At 53.3% G+C, this 20,287-nt stretch overlaps 1 protein-coding gene across 2 annotated transcripts in view; it reads right to left on the bottom strand.

Annotated features, from left to right (window-relative positions):
* CPNE2 (copine 2) overlaps window positions 1–16,260 on the bottom strand; it is a 54,175-nt gene extending 37,915 nt beyond the window's left edge. For both annotated transcript variants that reach the window (XM_065537494.1, XM_045381997.2), the window contains exon 1: window positions 16,070–16,260. The gene's annotated coding sequence lies outside the window, so the exon portion shown is untranslated. The remainder of the gene's footprint in view (window positions 1–16,069) is intronic.
* Between the last annotated feature and the right edge of the window lie 4,027 nt (window positions 16,261–20,287).

Below are 20,287 nucleotides of genomic sequence, written 5' to 3'. Positions count from 1 at the left end.
AAATCCATCTTGAATGGGAGCTGGGTAAAATAAGGCTGAAACCTACTGGGCTGCATTCCTAGATGATTAGGCATTCTGGGTCACAGGATGAGATAGGAGGTCAGCACAAGATACAGGTCATAAAGACATTGCTGATAAAACAGGCTGCAGGAAAGAAGCCAGCACCAAAACCAAGACGGCCACAGAGTGACCTCTGGTCGTCCTCACTGCTACACTTCCACCAGCGCCATGACAGTTTACAAATGCTATGGCAACATCAGGAAGTTGCCCTATATGGTCTAAAAAGGAGAGGCATGAATAATCTGCCACTCGTTTAGCGTATCATTAAGAAATAACCATAAACATGGGCAACCAGCAGCCCTTGGGGTCGCTCTATGGAGTAGCGATTCTTTTATTCCTTTACTTTTTTTTTGAGACGGAGTCTGGCTCTGTCACCCAGTCTGAAGTGCAGTGGCGTGATGTTGGCTCACTTCAACCTCCGCCTCCTGGGTTCAAGCAATTCTTCTGCCTCAGCCTCCCGAGTAGCTGGGACTACAGGCACCTGTGACCACGCAAGGGTAATTTTTGTATTTTTAGTAAAGACGAGGTTTCACCACGTTGACCAGGCTGGTCTCAAACTCCCAACCTCAGGTGATCCACCCACCTGGGTCTCCCGAAGTGCTGGGATTACAGGCATGAGCCACCGCGCCTGGCTATTCCTTTACTTTTTTAATAAACTTGCTTTCACTTTATGGACTCGCCCTGAATTCCTTCTTGCACAAGATCCAAGAACCTTCTCTTGGGGTCTGGATCGGGACCCCTTTCCTGTAACAGTAACATTAAAAAGTCACCCTTATTCATTGTCCACCCTGTATCTCCAGTTCGTACACAGTGACTGGTGCACAGGAAGTATCCAGTATATATTTGCTGAATGAAAAAAGGATGAGTGTATAAATGAATGAATGGACAAACCCTCCATATGCCTCAGATCCTGCCAGCATTGGTCCTTATCTTCAACATACAATTCACCCTTTCGCTCATACACAATTTCCCAAAATTCTGTGCCCTGGGCCTCAGGTATCCTCCTCCTGTCAAGATTAATTACTGACATGTGATCACTCGAAGGAGTTCTGTTCTCCTTTGAGTACAAGGTATTAGTGAGAGTGGAGCAAAGGGGTGGAGGGGACCTAGGTCACACCCATCACAGGCCCAGCAGACAAGTCCTCTGGGTCTCTCTGGCTCAGTGTCCCATCTGCCCATGAGACATCAGGACACAGCCCTCTGAGTCTCCTATGGGTCACGTCTCATTTCCACTGGCACGTGTACATTTAACACTGGCCCCGTCATCCCAGTGGTTGAACCTAGCCCCTAAACACTTACCCGACAATGGCCAGGTTCCAACTCCCTGACTAATACTTTGTCCTCTTGAGGCTAAGTGGTTTACTGACCCTGCACTTCTCCAGTGGAGGGAGGTAAGTGGACACAAATCCAAGTCACTGCGCTTGTGAGCACTAATTGAGCATGTCACCTGCACAATGTCGCTAATCTTCATTCAGTCTTACGAGGCAAGTATAGTAATATCACCCTTATTTTCCAGAGGAGGAAACTGAGGCTTTCATTCACTCTAGAGGGTGTACTGAGCATCTATTAGGTCCCAAGAACTGTCCCAGTACTGGGAATGCTACAGTAAGAAGACTGCTCTTGGCCGGGCATGGTGGGTTCATGCCTGTAATCCCAGCACTTTGGGAGGCGCAGGCAGGTAGATCACTTGAGGTCAGGAGTTCAAGACCAGCCTGGCCAACATGGTGAAACCCCGTCTCTACTAAAAGTACAAAAAATAGCCAGCATGGTGGCGTGCACCTGTAGTCCCAGCTACTTGGGAGGCTGAGGCAGGAGAATCGCTTGAACCTGGGAGGTGGAGGTTGTAGTGAGCTGAGATGGCGCCACCGCACTCCAGCCTAGGCAACAGAGCAAGACATTGTCTCAAAAAAAAAAAAAAAAAAAAAGACTGCTCTGTCTTAGCCCCTACAGGGCTCACAGTCCAGTCTGGCAGGAACACAGTGAGGGAGCAGGGAGAGTGGCCAGGAACTGCAGGAGCTGTGGGCTCTGATAGGGTGTCTGAGTTTCATTCTGAGAGTGATGGGAAGTCTTAGAAGCAGAGAAATGACATGATCTGATTTGTGTTTTTAAAAGCTTACTCGGCCCCTTGTGGGGAGAAGGGGTTGTCAAGCTAAGGAGAGGTAGCAGAGAGACTAGCGAGGAGGCAGCTGCTGCCCTCTAGGCAGGAAGGAGTGGCAGGAAAGATCAAGCCTCCATCACTATGCTGGGTCCACTCCTCCTCCCTTTCACCCACGCCCCGGGGCAACTCCGGAGCGCCAGCCTCTTGCTGGGCAGGTGCAGTCCCCTGCAAGCCCCGGTCTGCAGGAGGTCAGGGTGAGAGTGGGGCTGGCAGCGGAGACCTCCCAGCTTCCCCTCCAGATCCAGTGCTCCCCGGACATGCCTGGCAGGGGAAAAATCTGGACAATGATGAAGCTGGTCCTCAGCCCCCTCCCTCCCAGCCTTTGTTCCTAGAACCTTGTTATAATCACACAAGCTCAGAGCGTCGGGACAGCACTACAATTTGCCTGCAGGATTTATTCTTGTCGTGTAAAAATCAGTTTCCTCTGGAGGAGCTGGTGAACTGCGTTCACTCTTACTGTGTGCAACTGGGCAGTTGTGCCAAGTGGGGGTGGGTGGGGAAGGGGGCAGACAGGGATGTCCAAAACCTTGCTGTGTGGCTGAGAGCACCTGCCTATGCCTGCAGGACAATCGCTCCCATTTTAGAGATGAGGAAACTGAGGCCTAGAGAGTAAAAGTCACTTGCTTGAGGTTACAGGGCCAGGAAAAGGCAGAGACAGAGCATGAATCAGGTCTCCAGACTCCCAGTCAATGCTTGGCCTTTTGCCAGGGTGGGGAGATTGCTGAACATTGTGGGACCAAGGCAGGGACAGCCAGGACATCAGCCAGGCCAGGGGAGCCTGAGGCTAAGCAGGCAGGTTGTGATCAGGGCTGGGGAAGCCAAGGGCATTCTCCCATTTGAACACACACCCAGGATGGGCCCCAGAGTATCCAAGGTCACCAGTTCCTCTGGGTCACCCTGTCCACACTCCTGCATCTCCCACCATGGCTGGCGAGGTAGATTCTAGCTCACCTACCCCTTCCCCACTTCACAGGCCCCCTCTGTGACATGTTAGATGCCACCTAGGCCACCATCCCCTGCTGCCAAATCAGACACTTCTATTCTCATCCTGAGGGTGTCAGGCACACACGCCCAGATTCACGTGCTTCCTTGTCCATTTACGCGTGTGTGGTCACATATACACACATACACACACATACACATATGCACCCAGACTGACAAATATAATGACAGATGCTCATATGAACACTCTGGGGTCACCTCATTCTATCCCCCTCACTACCCTACCCCCAGCCCCCTGCCTCGTCCAAGCCCCATTATCTTGCCTTGGTTACTACACCAGCCTCCTGCCCTTCCCTCCCTCCAGCCTGACTGAGGGCGTGGGCAGGAGGGACAGGTCACGGGGGTAGGGGGCGGTGGCTGGGCCAGGAGCCCCCAGTTCACTGCAACTCCACCTGGATCAACTCAGGCCCTGGCTAGAGCGAGCGATGGGTGGGTGGAAAGGGAACTCCTCCCCCAGCCAGTGGCAGGCCCTCCCATCTCTAACTCACCCTCCGGCTGGAAGCTTCTGGATACCCGAAACGGGGAGCACATGATGTCTGGAGTTGGGGCAGGCGAGGGGAAGAGTGGGTCCCTCTGCGCCAGCCCAGCAGCAGCCAGGCGTACTGGACCCTGAGGCCTGACGCAATGGAAAAAGAAACTACAGCTTAGGCTGGGCCGGGGGCCCCCTCCCCTCCTACCCCAGCAGGAGGGCAGGCAGGCAAGGTGTCATTAAGGGAGGGCTGGGCCTGCCATGCGCATCTGGGCACGATGGAAACACCCCTGGGGCAGCCCCCACCCCATAGGTAATTTGAGGTTTCAGGCTGGGGGATGGGATGGGGAGCCAGGGCCTACTTAAAGCATGGTCCTGACTCCTGGCACAGATGGACACAGCCCTTCTGGGGTGACCAAATCCCCCAGGCAAGGAGCTTGCAGAGGGCTTTATGAAACTAGTGGTCCCTTTTACAGACGGGTCAACTGAGGCAAAGAGAGGACAGGGCTTGGGAATTCCCAGGCACTGATTCATTGGTTCATTCAATAAATACTCCCTGAGCACCCTGGGGCTATGCAGTTAATAAAACACACAGGAGCCGGTGGTGGCTCACACCTGTAATCTCAGCGCTTTGGGAGGCTGAGGTGGGAAAATGGCTTGGGCCCAGGAGTTTGAGGCTGCAGTGAGCTGTGATTGTGCCACTGCACTCCAACCCGGGCGACAGAGCAAAACGCTGTCTTCAAAGAAAAGAAAAATGGACACATAGGGTTCAGCCCCCACAGGGTCCACTGACCCCAGAAAAAAGGCATCTTGCCCTTAGGCAGAAGGACAGGCTTGGACACTGGTGCTGAGCCACAGGCCTAGAACATCATGGTTTTAGCCAGAAAACTAGGAATTCATCGTCCTTAATCCCCTTTTATCTTCACCTCCTATATGCCACCAGTGCTGCTGATTTCACGTTCAAGCTGCATTCAGCATCCATCCTCTCCCCACTTCCACTATGTCAGCCCAGCCAGGCTCCCATCATCTCATGCCCAGACACACCCTGACCCATAACAGGTCTCTCTGATGCAAGCTCAGCTGCGCTCTCTTTTCCACACCGGAGCCAGAGGGAGTCTTTAAACCTAAAAGTCAGATGCCACCATGGCTCTACCTGAAAATCTTCCTGTGACCTCCTCATCCAGGTCACACAAACCCCAAATCGTGCCCAGGATGACAGGACCCTGCCTGACCTGTCTCTACTTCCTGCCACCCTCCCCCTCACTCGCTTCCTTTGCCCCAGCTGCACTGGCTTCCCTTTGTTGTCAGCCTCTCTCCTGCCTCAGGGCCTTAGCACTTGCTGTTCCTTTTTCTAGGAATGCCTTTCTTCACAGGAAAGGTCTTACTTGTCAGCTTAATATCACATCCTCAGAGGCCTTCCCTGATCACCCAGGCTGACGTAATCCGTCTCCGCTCCATGCTGCTTCCTTCATAGATCGCTGCAATGTACAAGCGTTTTACATATTTGTCTATGTGCCTGTGTCTGTTTGTCTGCCCTGTCCCTCAGGAGGACATCGTCACTGTTTCCCCAGCACCTACACCTAATCCATGAGGGAGGTGGGGGCTCGCCAGGCAGACTCCATCAGCAGCAGCCCCAGAGCAACCACAGCCACCTCCCCGTGCACACATCACTTGAGAGAATCACAGGCGGCTTCTCAAACCCTGGGCTCTGAGATGCCAGCAAGAGAGGGACTGTGTCCTACTTCACAGGGGTAGAAACTGAGGCCCAACAAGAGGCAGTGGTTTTTTGAAGCCAGGGAAGGATGGTGACCAGGCTCAGAGCCAAGGCTGCGGTCACTCCATCCTTCCCACCTTGGCTCTGCCATTTAACTGCTGTGTGACCTCTGGCAAGTTCCTTCAACTCCCTATGTCTCAGTTTCTCCCTCTGTAAAATGGGGACAAGAGTGCCTCCCAGCTGGGCGTGGAGGCTCACACCTGTAATCCCAGCACTTTGGGAGGCCAAGGCAGGCAGGATCACCTGAGGTCAGGAGTTCGAGACCAGCCTGGCCAACATGGTGAAACCCCGTCTCTACTAAAAATACAAAAATTAGCCGGGCATGGTAGCACGTGCCTGTGATCCCAGCTACTCGGGAAGCTGAGGCAGGAGAATTGCTTGAACCCGGGAAGTGGAGGTTGCAATGAACTGAGATCGTGCCACTGCACTCCAGCCTGGGCAAACAGTGAGACCCTCTCTCAAAAAATAAATAAATAAATAAATAAATAAATAAATAAATAAAAACAAAAAACTGATTGAGAAACATGGCTCTCGGTTCTCCCTCCAGGCTGGTGGACACAGCACAGGAAAGCTCAGAGAGACCCGGTAGTGATGGGGAACTAGGGAGTGAATTGTGGGCTTGGAAACACAACCTTCAAGGTCTTCGAGGTGGGGCCCACTCCTGGGTGCTGAGGTGGGGCCCACTCCTGGGTGCTGTGGCTTCTGGGACCCTCAGGGCCTCTGAGGCCTTCTGCACCCAGCAAATCCTGTCAGTGGGGTCTCATCTCTGACAGCAGAGGCTCCTGAGGTGGCTCAGAGCTGTTACCACGTGTGGTTTCCAGACGGGTCACCTACGCATCTCCCTGGAGCTTGCTAGAAATGCAGCACCCAGTGGGCGCGGTGGCTCACACCTATCATCCCCGTACTTTGGGAGGCTGAGGCGGGTGGAACTCGAGCTCAGGAATTCGAGCCCAGTTGGGCAACATAGTGAGACCCTGTGTCTACAAAAAATGGCAAAAATAAAAATAAAATAAAATAAAAAGCTGAGCATGGTGGCACTTGTCTGAAGTCCCAGGTACGTGGGGGGCTGAGATAGGGGGAAACACCTAAGCCCGGGAAGTCAAGGCTGCAGTGAGCCATGACCGTGCCACTGCACTCCAGGATGGCAACAGAGCGAGACTCTGTCTCAAAAAAAAAAAAAAAAAAAAAAAAAAGAAAGAAAGAAAAGAAATGTAGCATCCTGGGCCCACCCAGACCTGCTCTAGCAGAAGGCCTAGAGCGGCCCGTAGGCCTGTGTTTTAACACGCTCTCCTGGTGGTTCTGATGTGGGCTAAGTACACACAAATCACAGGTTAGCTGAGTACATGGGGCATCTTGTTCAAATACAGATTGTCATTCAGCAGGTCTGGGGAGGGGCCTAAAATTCTGTGTTTCTAACAAGCTACAGGTGATGCTAGGGCTGCTCCCCCTGGAACCACACTTTGAGGCACGAGGCCACAGATCAGAAGATGCAATGCGGCCACCCCATGACTGACCACACCCCAGGGATGGCTCTAGCATAGCTGGATTTGGCATAATGAGGCAGGTGTCACACTTGGTCTCCATATAAGCCCTGCTGGCTTCACACACTGAGCTCCCAGCCAGGTCTCTGTAGACCCCTGAGTTTGCAACCTCTAGTCTGGATGGGAATGCTCTGTTAACCAGAACCCTTAGCTAACCATACACCCATTCCCTATGGGCCCTGATGGCTGCTAAGTTTACGGAACTTCTGGGGGATTGGAACACATCTTGAATGAATCCAGGTCTAAATTGCCTCCTTCGTCCCATTTCCCAGATGAGAAGATCCAGGAAGACAAATGACAACCATATTAGTCAAGGTTTTCTGGAGAAACAGAACCAATAGGATATCTATCTATGCAGAGAGAGAAATGGATTTTAAAGAATTAGCTCATGCGATTGTGGGGGCTGGAAAGTCAAAAATCTGTAGGGCAAGCCAGAAGGCTGGAAACCCAGGCAGGGTTTCTATGTTGCAGTTTTGGGGCTGAATTCAGTCTTTGGAGAAACCTTAGTCTTTGCCCTGAAGGCCTTTGATCAATTGGATGAGGGCCACACATAATGGAGGGTAAGCTGCAGGACTCAAACATCTACCGATTTAATGTTAATTGCACCTAAAAATACCTTTATTTCACCAAACAACTGGTCACCAAAGCCTTGCCAAGTTGACACATAAAATTAACCATCATAGCAATCTTTAGTTCCTAGGAGATCTGTCATGGGGCAGGAAAACAGGGTGTTAGGGCAGGAGCTCTGGGCTAGCCCTTCTTAAGTGTGGGAGCTCAGAGAGCCCACCCCCACCCTGTCAGCTGCAAGAGAAAGGTGAAGGTGGGTGTGGCCATGCTGATGGAGAGATAACCATAATAAAATGAGAATAATAATGCCTGCCCCGGGTCCTTGAAATTCTGCAGCTTCACAACATCCCCAAATGGGGTGTTATCATCAGCACTCTCATTCTCCAGGTGAGTAAACTGAGGCTTGGAGGTTGAATCCCTTACCCACATGGTTCTGGTCCTCTGGCTCCTAGCCCAATACCACTCTCGCTATTGGGCCTCCACTAATGTGACTCTGGACAAGTCGTTGGTCCTTCTGTGTCTCAGTTTAGTTTTTTCATCCAACACATGGAAATTACAAAATGCTTGACACACTGCAGGTACTGACTCAAAATGAGAAAAACCTCTCCATGGCTCCCGGCTGTTCTCGGGACAACATCCAGGTTCCCTGATGAGGCTCTCAAAGTCCTCTCCCTCACACCTTTGGCTCTAGCTCTGCTGTTTGCCACACAGAGTTGCAGCAAGTATTTTTCATGCCTCCCTAATTCTGCATATGCTGTTCCATCTGCCTGGAATGCCCTTCCCCCTTCTTCACTTAGCGATTTCTTTCTTCAAACTCAGCTCAGTAAAACCAAACACAGCCGGGCACGGTGACTCACGCCTGTAATCCCAGCACTTTCAGAGGCTGAGGTGGGCCGATCACTTGAGGTCAGGAGTTCCAGACCAGCCCGGCCAACATGGTGAAACCCTGTCCCCACTGAAAACACAAAAACTAGGCAGGGCGTGGTGGCTCACGCCTGCAATCCCAGCACTTTGGGAGGCCAAGGCAGGTGGATCACAAGGTCAAGAGATCGAGACCATCCTGGCTAACATGGTGAAACCCCATCTCTACTAAAAATACAAAAATTAGCTGGGCGAGCGCCTGTAGTCCCAGTTATTTGGGAGGTTGAGGCAGGAGAATCACTTGAACCCAGGAGGCAGAGGTTGCAGTGAGCTGAGATCATGCCACTGCACTCCAGCCTGGCGACAGAGCAAGACTCCGTCTCAAAAAAAAAAAAAAAAAAAAAATCAAAAATTAGCCGGGCATAGTGGCGGCCGGTGCCTGTAATCCCAGCTACTCAGTAGGCTAAGGCAGGAGAATCACTTGAATGGGGGTGGGGTGTGGAGGTTGCAGTGAGCCAAGATTGCACCACTGCACTCCAGCCAGGGCGACAGAGTGAAACTCCGTCTTAAAAAAACATGCACTATGCACCCACCCTCACCCCCAGGACGGCCAAAATTTTAAAAAGCTGACAATACCACATGTTGGCAATAATGCGGAGCGAGCAGAACACTCACAGGTTGCCAGAGGGAGTGGAAATTGGTGCAACCACTTAGGAGAAACATTAGTGCCCAATAAAAACATTCACATGTGTTCACCCAAAGATAGACACAGGAATGTTCATGGCAGTGCTAATCCGAATAATCCCAATTGGAACGCCCCACCCAAACCCCCATCATTGGAAGAAGGGAGACATAACTGGTAAATGAACACACAGCGGACCACACACAGCCTGCTTGAAGGAAGAACACAGGTAGCAATAACATGGATAGGTCTCACACGTGCTGTGTGAAGGGGGCCAGACAGAAAGGAGTATGTCATCCTATATGAATTCACTTAGGTGACCTTAAACATGGACAAAACAAACCTACGCTGCTGGAAGTCAGGATAGTGGCAGGACAGGTGGACAGGTGTTACTGACCAGAAGGGGACACCGGGGGCTTTGGTGCTGATCGTGTCTGTTTCTGATCTGGGTTCTGGTGACCCAGATGGGTCGGTTTGTGAACAGTCATTGACTGGTCCATGTAGAATGTCTGCTCTATTTCGTTTGTTACACTTCAATATGGTTAAAAAAAACCAAAAAAACAAAAAACGAACAATCCAGGGACTCCTCTACAAAGCCCTTCCGGATTCCCTGCTCCTTGAGAGGGAATCACTTAAAATACCAGTATACTGTAACCATTGACTTAGAAGCATCGCCCTCACTGGAGCTGAAAGATGGAACCAAACCCTATTTTCATCTCATTGTTCCCAGCACCGAGAGACACAGAATGGAAGCTCGACACAAGTTTGTTGAAAGTGAGGAAGAATGGGCGGGCACAGTGGCTCACGCCTGTAATCCCAGCACTTTGAGGGGCTGAGGCGGGCAGATCATGAGGTCAGGAGATCGAGACCATCTTGGCTAACACGGTGAAACCCCGCCTCTACTAAAAATACAAAAAAAAAAAAAAAAAATTAGCTGGGCGTGGTGGCAGTCACCTGTAGACCCAGCTACTCGGGAGGCTGAAGCAGGAGAATGGCATGAACCCGGGAGACAGAGTTTGCAGTGAGCTGAGATTGCGCCACCACACTCCAGACTGGGCGACAGAGCAAGACGCTGTCTCAAATAAATAAATAAATAATAAAAAATAAAAAAAACAAAGTGAGGAAGAGTGAAAAGGTGAGAGGAAGAGGAACCATGACATCTTGGAATTGTAGAGGACCGGGACTACAGGTTCACAGAATTCCAGAATTTGGGAATTCTAGGATTTCAGAGTCACAAGTTCTTTGAGATTCAGAGCTAAAAAACTTTAGAATTTATCTGGCTCCACTTTCCAGCCACACAGGAACCCTGGCCACAGTCTGGCCGCCCCAACATCCTGCATCCTGGTTCTGGTGGGCAGGGTCCAGCCACAAGCCTTATTCTCTGGAGCCCTTGCCGCATGCCCATTGCTGCAGCAGCTCCTGCCAGGCGACAGGCAGCCCCCGGGGAGCAGGCTGGCACTCCCGACCAGGTGGGGGCGGCACCTTGACACAAATCACTTCTCCACCGCGGCTATGGCACCGTCTGCTGCGCTCCAAAGACACCATACTCCGACAGGCAGCCAGGCCATTACGGGGATAAATATAGATGCAGACAGCACCGAGAGGAGGCTGCAGCAGGGGTTGGCCCTGAGGTCCCCCTAGGGACCCCCAGCTTCCACCAGACCACATTCAGAGGGAGGTCATTCTCTGTAGCGCCCGCTTAATCACTAAGCTCTGGCTCTTAGGGGAGGGGGCTTCCCTTGGGACCCTCCCACCCTCCCAGGCCTCAGGTTCAGCTCAGCCTGCACTGCAAGGTTTGTGTCACTTACAGAGGGGCTGACCTAGCAGGCTGAGAGGCAGCCTCCACTGTACTCCCCATGAGTGCAGGAACTGGGTTCTGTCCTCTCCTGCCACTCCTCCCTCCTGGGTCTCAGCTCCTTCCCCTCCGGCCTCCCAGGAAGCTCCATGGGGGGAGGGGCATGGACTGAGTACTTAGGGGACCTTGGGAGTGGCTCAGAGGGCAGGGGACTCCCATGGAGGAGGGAATGGGGAAAGTTGTGTGTCTAAGAGAAAGTAGATTTGCCTAGGACTGAAAGACTGGGGGTTGGGAAGGTGGAGGAGGTAAGGTCCCCTGGGTGGGACATCACCTGCTGCCATTGCCTGTCCACCCAAGGGACTGAGGTGTGCTGGAGAAAGTCACCCATTCCCTATGCGACCCGGGCCGTGTGTCCTAACCTCTCTAGCCTCAGTTTCTTCATACAGGAAATGGAGCTGCTGCTAACTAGAGCTGTCCCCACTACTTTCTTCATGATGTTCTTAAGGCAGTAGTGAAAAGCTCGTAAACGGAAGAGGGTTGTGCACAGATGTAATCCCTCTTTCACCTGTGACTTTGGGCCTCTACCTTCCAGGAGGGCTTCCCTCACCATGCAGTCATCCATTTGGTCGTTCAACAGATGTTTCTTAAGCAGTTCCTCTGGGTCAGGGACTTTGCTGCATGCTGGGTGGGGGCAACCATGATCAAGACACACTCAGGCTCTGGGCATAGGCGTTCAGGATGGAGTTGGGGGACAGAGAGGTGAGCAAATGGCAAGGGCAGGAAGTCTCAGATAGTGGAAAATGTCCCAAAGAGAATAAAGCAGGGTGAAGTGATTGTGATGGGGCAGTGCGGAGGAGGCCGCATTTGAGCTGGGATGTTAATAGATCAGAAGCTCCAGGAGAGCAAGGCATTGGTCTCTCTTGTTCATGGCTGTATCCCAGCCATAGCTGGTGCCCAGCAGGTACTCAGTGAATATTTCTGAATGAATGAATGAATGGGCTCCTGAACCACGCTAGGCATGTCCCCACCACAGGGCCTTTGCATGTGCTGTTTCCTCTACCTATTTCCCAGCATGTGCAAAGGCCCTGCGGTGGGGACATTCCTAGTGTGGTTCAGGAGCCCATTCTCCCTGCAACTCAACTGTATCCCTGCAGGCTTTTGTGTCTTGTCAGGAGCTGAGGCTATCTGGCCTGCCTGATGTGCCCTGGCTGTCCCCTCTCCAAAAACACAGAGGGAGTATGCCCAGCTCCTAGCAAACAACTCCTTCAATCCCTCTCTCCTCTGGTTGGACCCCAACAGTCTTTTTTTTTTTTTTTTTTTTTTGAGACAGGGTCTCATTGTTTCACCCAGGTTGGAGTACAGTGGCACAATCATGGCTCACTGCAGCCTTGACCTCTTGGGCTCAAGCAATCCTCCCACCTCAGCCTCCCAAGTAGCTGGGACTACAGGCACGCACCACCACACCCAGCTAATTTTGTTTATTTTTTTATTTTTGTAAAGATGGGTTTTCACTATGTTGCCCAGGCTGGTCTTGAACTCCTGGGCTCAAGTGGTCTGCCTATCTGCCCCTGGTGGCCCAACCTGAGAAAAGTGTATTGTAAGAGCACAGTGAATGCTGGGAGCTGAGCTACCGGGTTTCAAACTCTGGTTGGCCATGGATTAGTTGAGCACCGCACACTGAATGGCTTAGATTCTCTCACAGTTCTGTAGGCTACAAGTTTGAAATCTAGCTGTCAGCAAGGCCATGCTCCTTCCAGCACTCAGCATGGTGAGACAGGGATCCCTCCAGAGACTCAAGAGGGCAAGCTCATAATTCTCCCAGGATCCATCACTCAACATCACAGACTCATTTAACAGGAGGCTACAAGGAGGGGCAGGTGCAGTCATTCCTCACACAAGGATTTACCGAGCACCTACCATGTGCCAGGCACTGTTCTAAGTGCAGGGACACCGCCCTAAACAAGATGGACACTGTTTGCTCTTGCCTTTTTGTGGATCTGACACCCTTTGGGGAGCGAGGCGGATAAGCTGGTGCACCAATGAGTAAAGAAGATGATTTTGAAGAGTGGCAAATGCCCCAAGAAAAATACAACCAGGAGATGCAGCAGTGAAGAGGGATGGTGACACAGTCTCACTACGGTCAGTCTCATTGCAGACCTCAGAGCAGGTGTGGCCAGGACAAGTAAAGAAATGTTACATGGTCAAGCACAGTGGCTCAGGCCTATAATCCCAGCACTTTGGGAGACTGAGGTGGGTGGATCACCTGAGGCCAGGAGTTCAAGACCAGCCTAACCAACATAGCAAAACCCCGTCTTTACTAGAAATACAAAAATTAGCTGGGTACGCGCCTGTGATCCCAGTTGCTTGGGAGGCTAAAGCATGAGAATCGCTTGAACCTGGGAGGTGGAAGTTACAGTGAGCTGAGATTGTGCCAGTGCACTCCAGCCTGTGTGACAGAGCAAGATCCTGTCTCAAAAAAAAAAAAAAAAAAAAAAGGAAGAAAGAAATGTCCCAGGATGTGGAATAGCAGTCTTCTTGACTGCCATGGGAGCGACAGCTGAGGTCCGGTAGCCCAATGACGGCAGAAGACAATAGGATGTGAGCCAGGAGGCGCCTCTAACCTGGGCTCAGTCCTCAGGTATGGTGGGACCCCCACGTCCTCCCTTCTGGACAGGGAGGTGGGGAGACATGTGATTGTGGACTTTTCTAGCTGCTGCCTGCCAAGATCACAGGGTGACCTGGCGTCCCGGCTCCCACAGAGCCCACACCACTGTGTCCTGCAGGGTTCCTGCCTCTCTGAGGCCATATTCTGCAAGGGGGAAGGAGCTGGGTCCTTGAGGTGTTTTGCTCCTGATTCAGTAGCCCCAGTGCCGTCTATGTGTAAGGGTCAGGGGAGGGGAGAGGGACAGAGACCTCCATCAGGCTGGGGGCACCCTGACCCTGAGCTGAGGGCTTCTCAGATTGGGGACCGTACCTGGCGATGATGCCTCCTGCTCTGACAGGAGGGAGAAAATTACTAGAGAATGCTCTTTTGTTTTCTGTTCACTCCTTAGAGCCCTGTGAAGCCAGTCAGATGTGGGGAAATGGGGACACCTGGATGAGAACTACCACCTCTCCTGGTCCTCTTTCACCCCAGCCCCCTGCCCCTAGAACAGCCCAGAAGTCCTGATGGGAGGGGGAGGAGCAAATTGGCCTGAGACAATCCCACAAAGAATCCTGGATGCAGTCACCCACATCAGGCTTCTTAATATTCCCATGGATAATGACAATGACAGTTAACCAGGCACTTACCATGTACCAGTAAGTGCTGGCACCCGAGTCCTTGCAATCTAATTTAATCCTACCTTTGCAGAAATACACAGTTACCTGAAAAAAATATAAAAGTGTACAGATACAGAAACTGAGGACTGGGAGGAGGACCGGATGGGGTCCAGTACTTACTGTTTTACAGACATAGAAACCGAGGTTCCATTCTCAGCCATCTTCTTCCCCTTATGCCCCAGTTTTTCATTCTCCTGACATCCCAGGGGAGGGAGTGTCCGTTGGAACACCACCAGAGACACCACACTTGCCAGTCATGAAGTGCTCCCTACTTGCAGAACGTCTGCTCCCCGTTCCCCACTTCCAGCCTCCCAGCTGCCCGACTGTAAGCTGGATCATGTCACAATTTGCCTCATTTTACAGATACAAACCCCCAAGTCCAAGGGGTGACAAGGCACTCAGACAGGAAGTGACAGCCACGAGAAGAACCCAAGCATCCACATCCTTTGTCCCTGGTTCTTTCCATGGAGAAACCTGCCTGGGTGACCCCTTCCAATCCAGTTGGCTGGGGCGGTCCTGGAGCTCACCGGGACATATGCCAGGGGGAATGCCATGAAACCGCACCTTCATGCTGTGTCCATTCTCCAGGAGGCAGGCCCTGGAACATTAGCCCATTTCACAGATGATGACCCGGAGGGCCCACAGGGGCGAACGGTCTGGGCCAAGCTCCCTGTTGGTCACAGGTGGGGTTCAGACCCAGGTCTCCCAGGCCTCCTCATCAGGGCTGGCCACAGGCAGGCTGCAGCTGCCAGGGATTACAATCTGCGCACACCACACCGTCTGTTTCCTGAAAAGCACGGGCTCCCTGCAGTCCCTGAAGCTGTGGATGCCCAAGGGGCAGAAAAAGCCCCCCACCCTTTGAAGACAGCACACACCCCTAAGGGAGCAAAAAACTAAGGTAGACAAAACAAAGGGCGGCTCAGATCATTCTCTCAGACCACTTGTCCCTTCCCCCAGTACATACGGGGCAGGGGATTCAGATGCAAGATGAACCCCCTATTGGCTACCAGAGCCAGCAGCATCTGTGACCTAGGGCAAATCACAACCCCCTTTGAAGCAGCCCCTTCCCCATAGGAGAGCTTCTCTAACTGGGGGCGACGGAGAGCGAGGCTGGGGGATGGGGTGGGAAGGGCAGGGAAGAGGGGAGTAAGACCCCTCTATTTTCAGAGGAGCATCGCTGCGAGAAACAGGGAATAAGAGAGGGCCTTGCTCCCCCGCTCTCTCCATGCCCACCCCCACGCCCCCTTTAAACACACAGGTGCCAGACAGCTTTTTCGCAAAAACTAGTTTGCAAACACACTCCGACTTCTGGGAAGCTGCCCAGCTCCACTCCCCCTCTGCGCTCCCAGTACCGGGGCTGGGAGCTGGCCCTCCGGCAGTTGCCTGGGGCTGCGGGTGGGTGTTCAGGGGAGGGAGGAGGACAGAGGGGCGCGGAGAGCGGCCCGCGCCGGCCAAGAGCCAGCGCGACCTCACGCCTTCAGCAGCTGTGGCAGCGGCGGGACTCCACCTCCCATACGCCCTCCAAGTCCCTGGGGCGGGTGGGAGGGTCCCCATAGCAGCTGGGCTCGGACCCTCAAGGGCGCGCCCCTCCCCAGGGACCCCGCCCGCCCTTCCCCCGCAGTCCGGGCGCCGGCGGGGCGCCCCCGCGTGGCCGGGTCGGAGCTGAGTCACCTAAGCGCCGGTGTCCGGGTTCGCGCGGGCGGTGGGGGCTAGACGGCCGCAGCCCCCCGAGGCGGAACCCGGCTTCCTACGGACCCGCCGCTGGATCCAGAAGCCCAGCCCCAAGGCCGAAGTTGGGCACTCGCGCCAAGCTGCCCCACCTGCCTGGGCCCCACTCACCGCGGGTCCCACGGGCGCCACCGCCCTCACCGCACGGCTGCCGCTGCCCGCGCTCCGGGCCGCCCGGGCATCCCCGGGCGCTGCTCCTGCTCGGCCGGGCCCGCGGGCGCGGGACGGGCTCAGGGCGCTGCCCGCACGGCCACGGCCCGCTCGCGTGCGCTCCCAGCCGCTCGGGGTCCGGTTCTCCTCCCGGGCCGGGCGGGCGGCGGCGGCGGCGGTGGCGGCTCGGGCTCCTCCCTCCGGCCGAGGCGGGGAGTGGGGAGGGAAGCGGGAGGCGAGGCGGGAGCTTCCTGGAGGGGCGCGCGCCCTCCCACGGGAGGAGCGGGGGCGCTGTCCCGCCCGCTGTCCGCCGCTCCCAGCCCGCGCCCGGCGCGCCCCGGCACTCGGGGCGTCTGGCACCGAGGGGGCCCGAACGCCAGGGTCTGAAGGTTCCAGGCTGGGACCCAGGTGGCTGAGGATCGGAACAACGTGGCTTCGCGCCCTCCCCAGGCCTGCTTCGCCGGAGTCTCTGGCACCTCCGAGTTCCGAGCGCTGTGCGCTCAGGGCCACTGACGCGGGAACAGAGGGGTGGCCTCAGCCCGGGCCTGCGGGGCCCCAGGGCCACTCGGACCCCCAGCGCGGATGGGAGCGGCGCTGCGCCCTCGGGGCAACACCCAAGGCTGGGTTCTGGGATGTATTGGGCAGGATTAGGGCCGCAGTATTTTCTTCCTTTTTTTTTTTTTTTTCTCCAATAGCAAAAGAGCTCGGCATTTTCTTGCCGCCAGAGATTGGAAACATGACATATTTCTCTGACACAGACGATGAGATAAAGACGGATCCGAACTGGGCCTGGGGCTACTCATCCGTGCGGAAAATTAGGCGAGTCTTTAAGGTCTTGGAGCCCAGGCCTCCTTTTCCCTAGAAGAGGCACCAATTCTTAGGACACTTGTCTGTCTATGGGCGCTCAAGCCGCTGGCCGCTCCACGGTGTTTAGGTGCTCTCTGGGCAAGTTCACCACCGGGCATCAGAAGGCTGAGCCTAACGTAATCAGATTCTGGGGGGAGAGAGGGCGGGGCCTTCCCGGGGATCTCAAGGCCATGTCCACAGCCCTTGGCCCTGGGGCTCAAGGACTGGGCAGCTGAGGGTTAACGCCGCGTGCCGAGTGCTTCCATTGTGGCTTTTCGATTCCAGGCAGGTGAGGGTTAATGTGGGAGCCTCACGCTGCAGCGTGTGAGCCTCCCTCCACATCTGAGTCACTGGCACTTTGCAGCCTTAGAGGGGCCGAGACTAAACAGCCCGGGGGCTCTGAGCTTTGTTCTCTGCCTGCTTGTCACCCATCCATCCTTCCTTTCTCTAAGCTCTCCTCACCTTTCTTCCATGGAAGCCATCAAAGCCCTCTGCCCAGCTCTGGGGCAAACCAACCTATCAACCCAACTCCAGCCCCACGTCCTCCAGGAAGCCTTTCCTGATTGCTCAGAATCTGTCTCTTGTCTTTCCAGCGGCAGGAGAGCCAGGCACTGGAATGGACAGTGGTGAACAAAAGCAGACGGTCTCTCTCAAGTTGCTCACCTGTGGGGGCCATGACCAGGACCCAGGCAATCACATCGCCATATGAAATGTGCAAAGGTTGGAGATAGGGTGGCACAGAAGACCCAACTCAGCCATGGGAGTCAGCGAGGCTTCCTTTAAGAGACCTGAAGGATGAGATAGTTGGGCCTGTCAAGGAAGATACTGGATCTCTAGCCAAGGAGGCAGAGTGCAAAGGCCAGGAGTCACAGCAATTCCACTCCTAGATATGTACCCAGCAGCAATGAAAACATATGGCCACACAAAACTTGTACACAAATGTACATAGCAGCATGATTCATAATAGCCAAAAAGTGGAAACCACCCAAATGTCCATCCACTGATGAATGGAAAAACAAAATGTTGTATATCCACACAACACAGAATATTATTCAGCCATAGAAAGGTGTGAAGTACTGGCCAGTTGTGGTGGCTCACACCTGTAATCCCAGCACTTTGGGAGGCCAAGGCAGGCAATCACTTGAGGTCAGGAATTCGAGACCAGCCTGGCCACCATGGCGAAACTCTGTCTCTACTAAAAATATAACAATTAGCCAGACGTGGTGGCAAGCACCTGTAATCCCAGCAACTCGTAAGGCAGGAGAATCGCTTGAGCCCAAGAGGCAGTGGTTGCAGCCAAGATTGCACCACTGCACTCCAGCCTGGGTGACAGAGGGAGATTCCATCCCCCCTCCAAAAAAGAAAAAGAAAAAAAGAAAGGTGTGAAGTATTGATACATGCTACAATATGGACAAACTTGGAAAATATTATGCCCAGTGAAAGAAGTCAGTCTCAAAAGACAAATATTATATGGCTCCATTTAGATGAAATGTCCAGAATAGACAAATCCACAAAGAAACAAAGCAGATTTGTGGTTGCCTTGGCCCAGGAGTGGAGAATGGGGAGTGATTGCTATTGGCAAAGGGTTTCTTTGGAAGATGATAAAAAATGTTCTAAAGTTAGATTCTAGGCAGAGTGCAGTCCTACCTGTAATCGCAGCACTTTGGGAGGTTGAGGCAGACAGATTAGTTGAGGCTAGGAGTTCAAGACTAGCCTGAGCAACATAGTGAGACCCCACCATCTCTACCAAAAAAAAAAAAAAAATTAGCCAGGTGTGGTGGTACACGCCTGTAGTCCCAGTTAGGAGGCTGAGGTGGGAAGGTTGCTTAGGAGGTTGAGGCTGTGGTGAGCAGTGATCACACCACTGCACTCCAGCCAGGGTGACAGAACAAGACCCTGTCAAAAAAAAGGTTAGATTATAGTAATGATTGCACAACTGTAGATGTGCTCAAAACCACTGACTTGCATACTTTAAAAGGACAAAGGTCATGGTGTATGGATTATGTCCCAATAAAGCTATCTTTAAAAAAGAAGGCCAGGGATCAGGAGAGCCCCGAGGCAGTTGATTAAGGCCAAGCATCCGTCACAGGTTGATTCTACGTGCTTTATCTTCATTCTACACCCAACACAAGACTGCAAAATGTTAAACGAAGTCTTTCCCTGCCCAGGTGGAGGCCTCTCGGTGCACAGTGGGAGGGCCTACAGGCCCCGAAATAGACCCATGTCAGGGTATGTGTGTCAACACCTGCCATCGGGGTGTTTATTTTCACAGTCCAAGCTGTTTGGAAAAACGAATCAGAATACCCAGGTTTGCCTGTGCACATCAGTGTGCTTGTGAATGAAAGACACATTGAAGGAGCTCCAGCTGTTTAGGGATCTGGCTGGGCCAGGGGTGTGTGAGGGGTGGGGGAGGGAGGGTGTTCCAGTTATTTATGTTGCATCACAGATCACCCCAAAACTTATCCCTCACACTCTCGGGGTCCTCAGGGCTCATCGAGGGCAGGTCTTGTGCAGCGTTTCCCATACAGTTGCAGTCAGATCATGGTGGTGGCTGAAATTGTCTAGAAGGCTTTCTTGAACATATGGCCGGCACTGGACGCTGGAACCTCAGCTGGAATTGTCAGCTGGAACACCTACGTGTGACCATTCCTTGTAGCCTGGCTTCCTAGTGGCATGGCACAGGGTTCCATGAGTGAGCATTTGCACAGAAGCAAGTGGAAGCGTTATCGTCTGTTTCAGGCCCTTGCCTTGGGAGTCACATAATGTCACTTCTGTTGTAGTCACAGAGGGGTGTCACCGTCACATAGTAGGAAGAGCATGTGGGATGGAAGGTAGCGTGATGGCTGTCTTTAGAAAATAGCATCTGCCACAGGGGGTTGATACGGAAACATATCAGGATCCTTGAGGGATCCCCTCAAGGATCTCCTGGTTAGAGGCAGGTGTGGCTGACTCCAGCGTCAAACCTCAGGCATGGAGTCATGGCCATAAGTTTGAATCCCAGCTGCTCAGAGGCTCCCTGGGTGAAATCACTCAATCCTCTGGGCCTTGCTCTCCTTCTCTGTAAAATAGGATAGACAGTATTTGTTTTATGGGATGGTTGTGAGAATCCAATGAGACAGGATTCAGTGAGATTGTAACGTGCCAGGCCAGTGTAGACACCAGGGCTGGTGTATAATTGCTATTTTTTTTGAGATGGAGTCTCTCTGTGTTGCCCAGGCTGAAGTGCAGTGGCACGATCTCAGCTCACTGCAAGCTCTGCCTCCTGGGTTCACACCATTCTCCTGCCTCAGCCTCCTGAGTAGCTGGGACTACAGGCGCCCGCCACCACACCTG

The sequence above is a fragment of the Macaca fascicularis genome, chromosome 20 (assembly GCF_037993035.2).
Source record: "Macaca fascicularis isolate 582-1 chromosome 20, T2T-MFA8v1.1".
Classification (NCBI taxonomy): Eukaryota; Metazoa; Chordata; class Mammalia; order Primates; family Cercopithecidae; genus Macaca; species Macaca fascicularis.
Note: the sequence above shows the minus strand (reverse complement) of the source record. Positions and strands in the feature narration are given on the sequence as shown.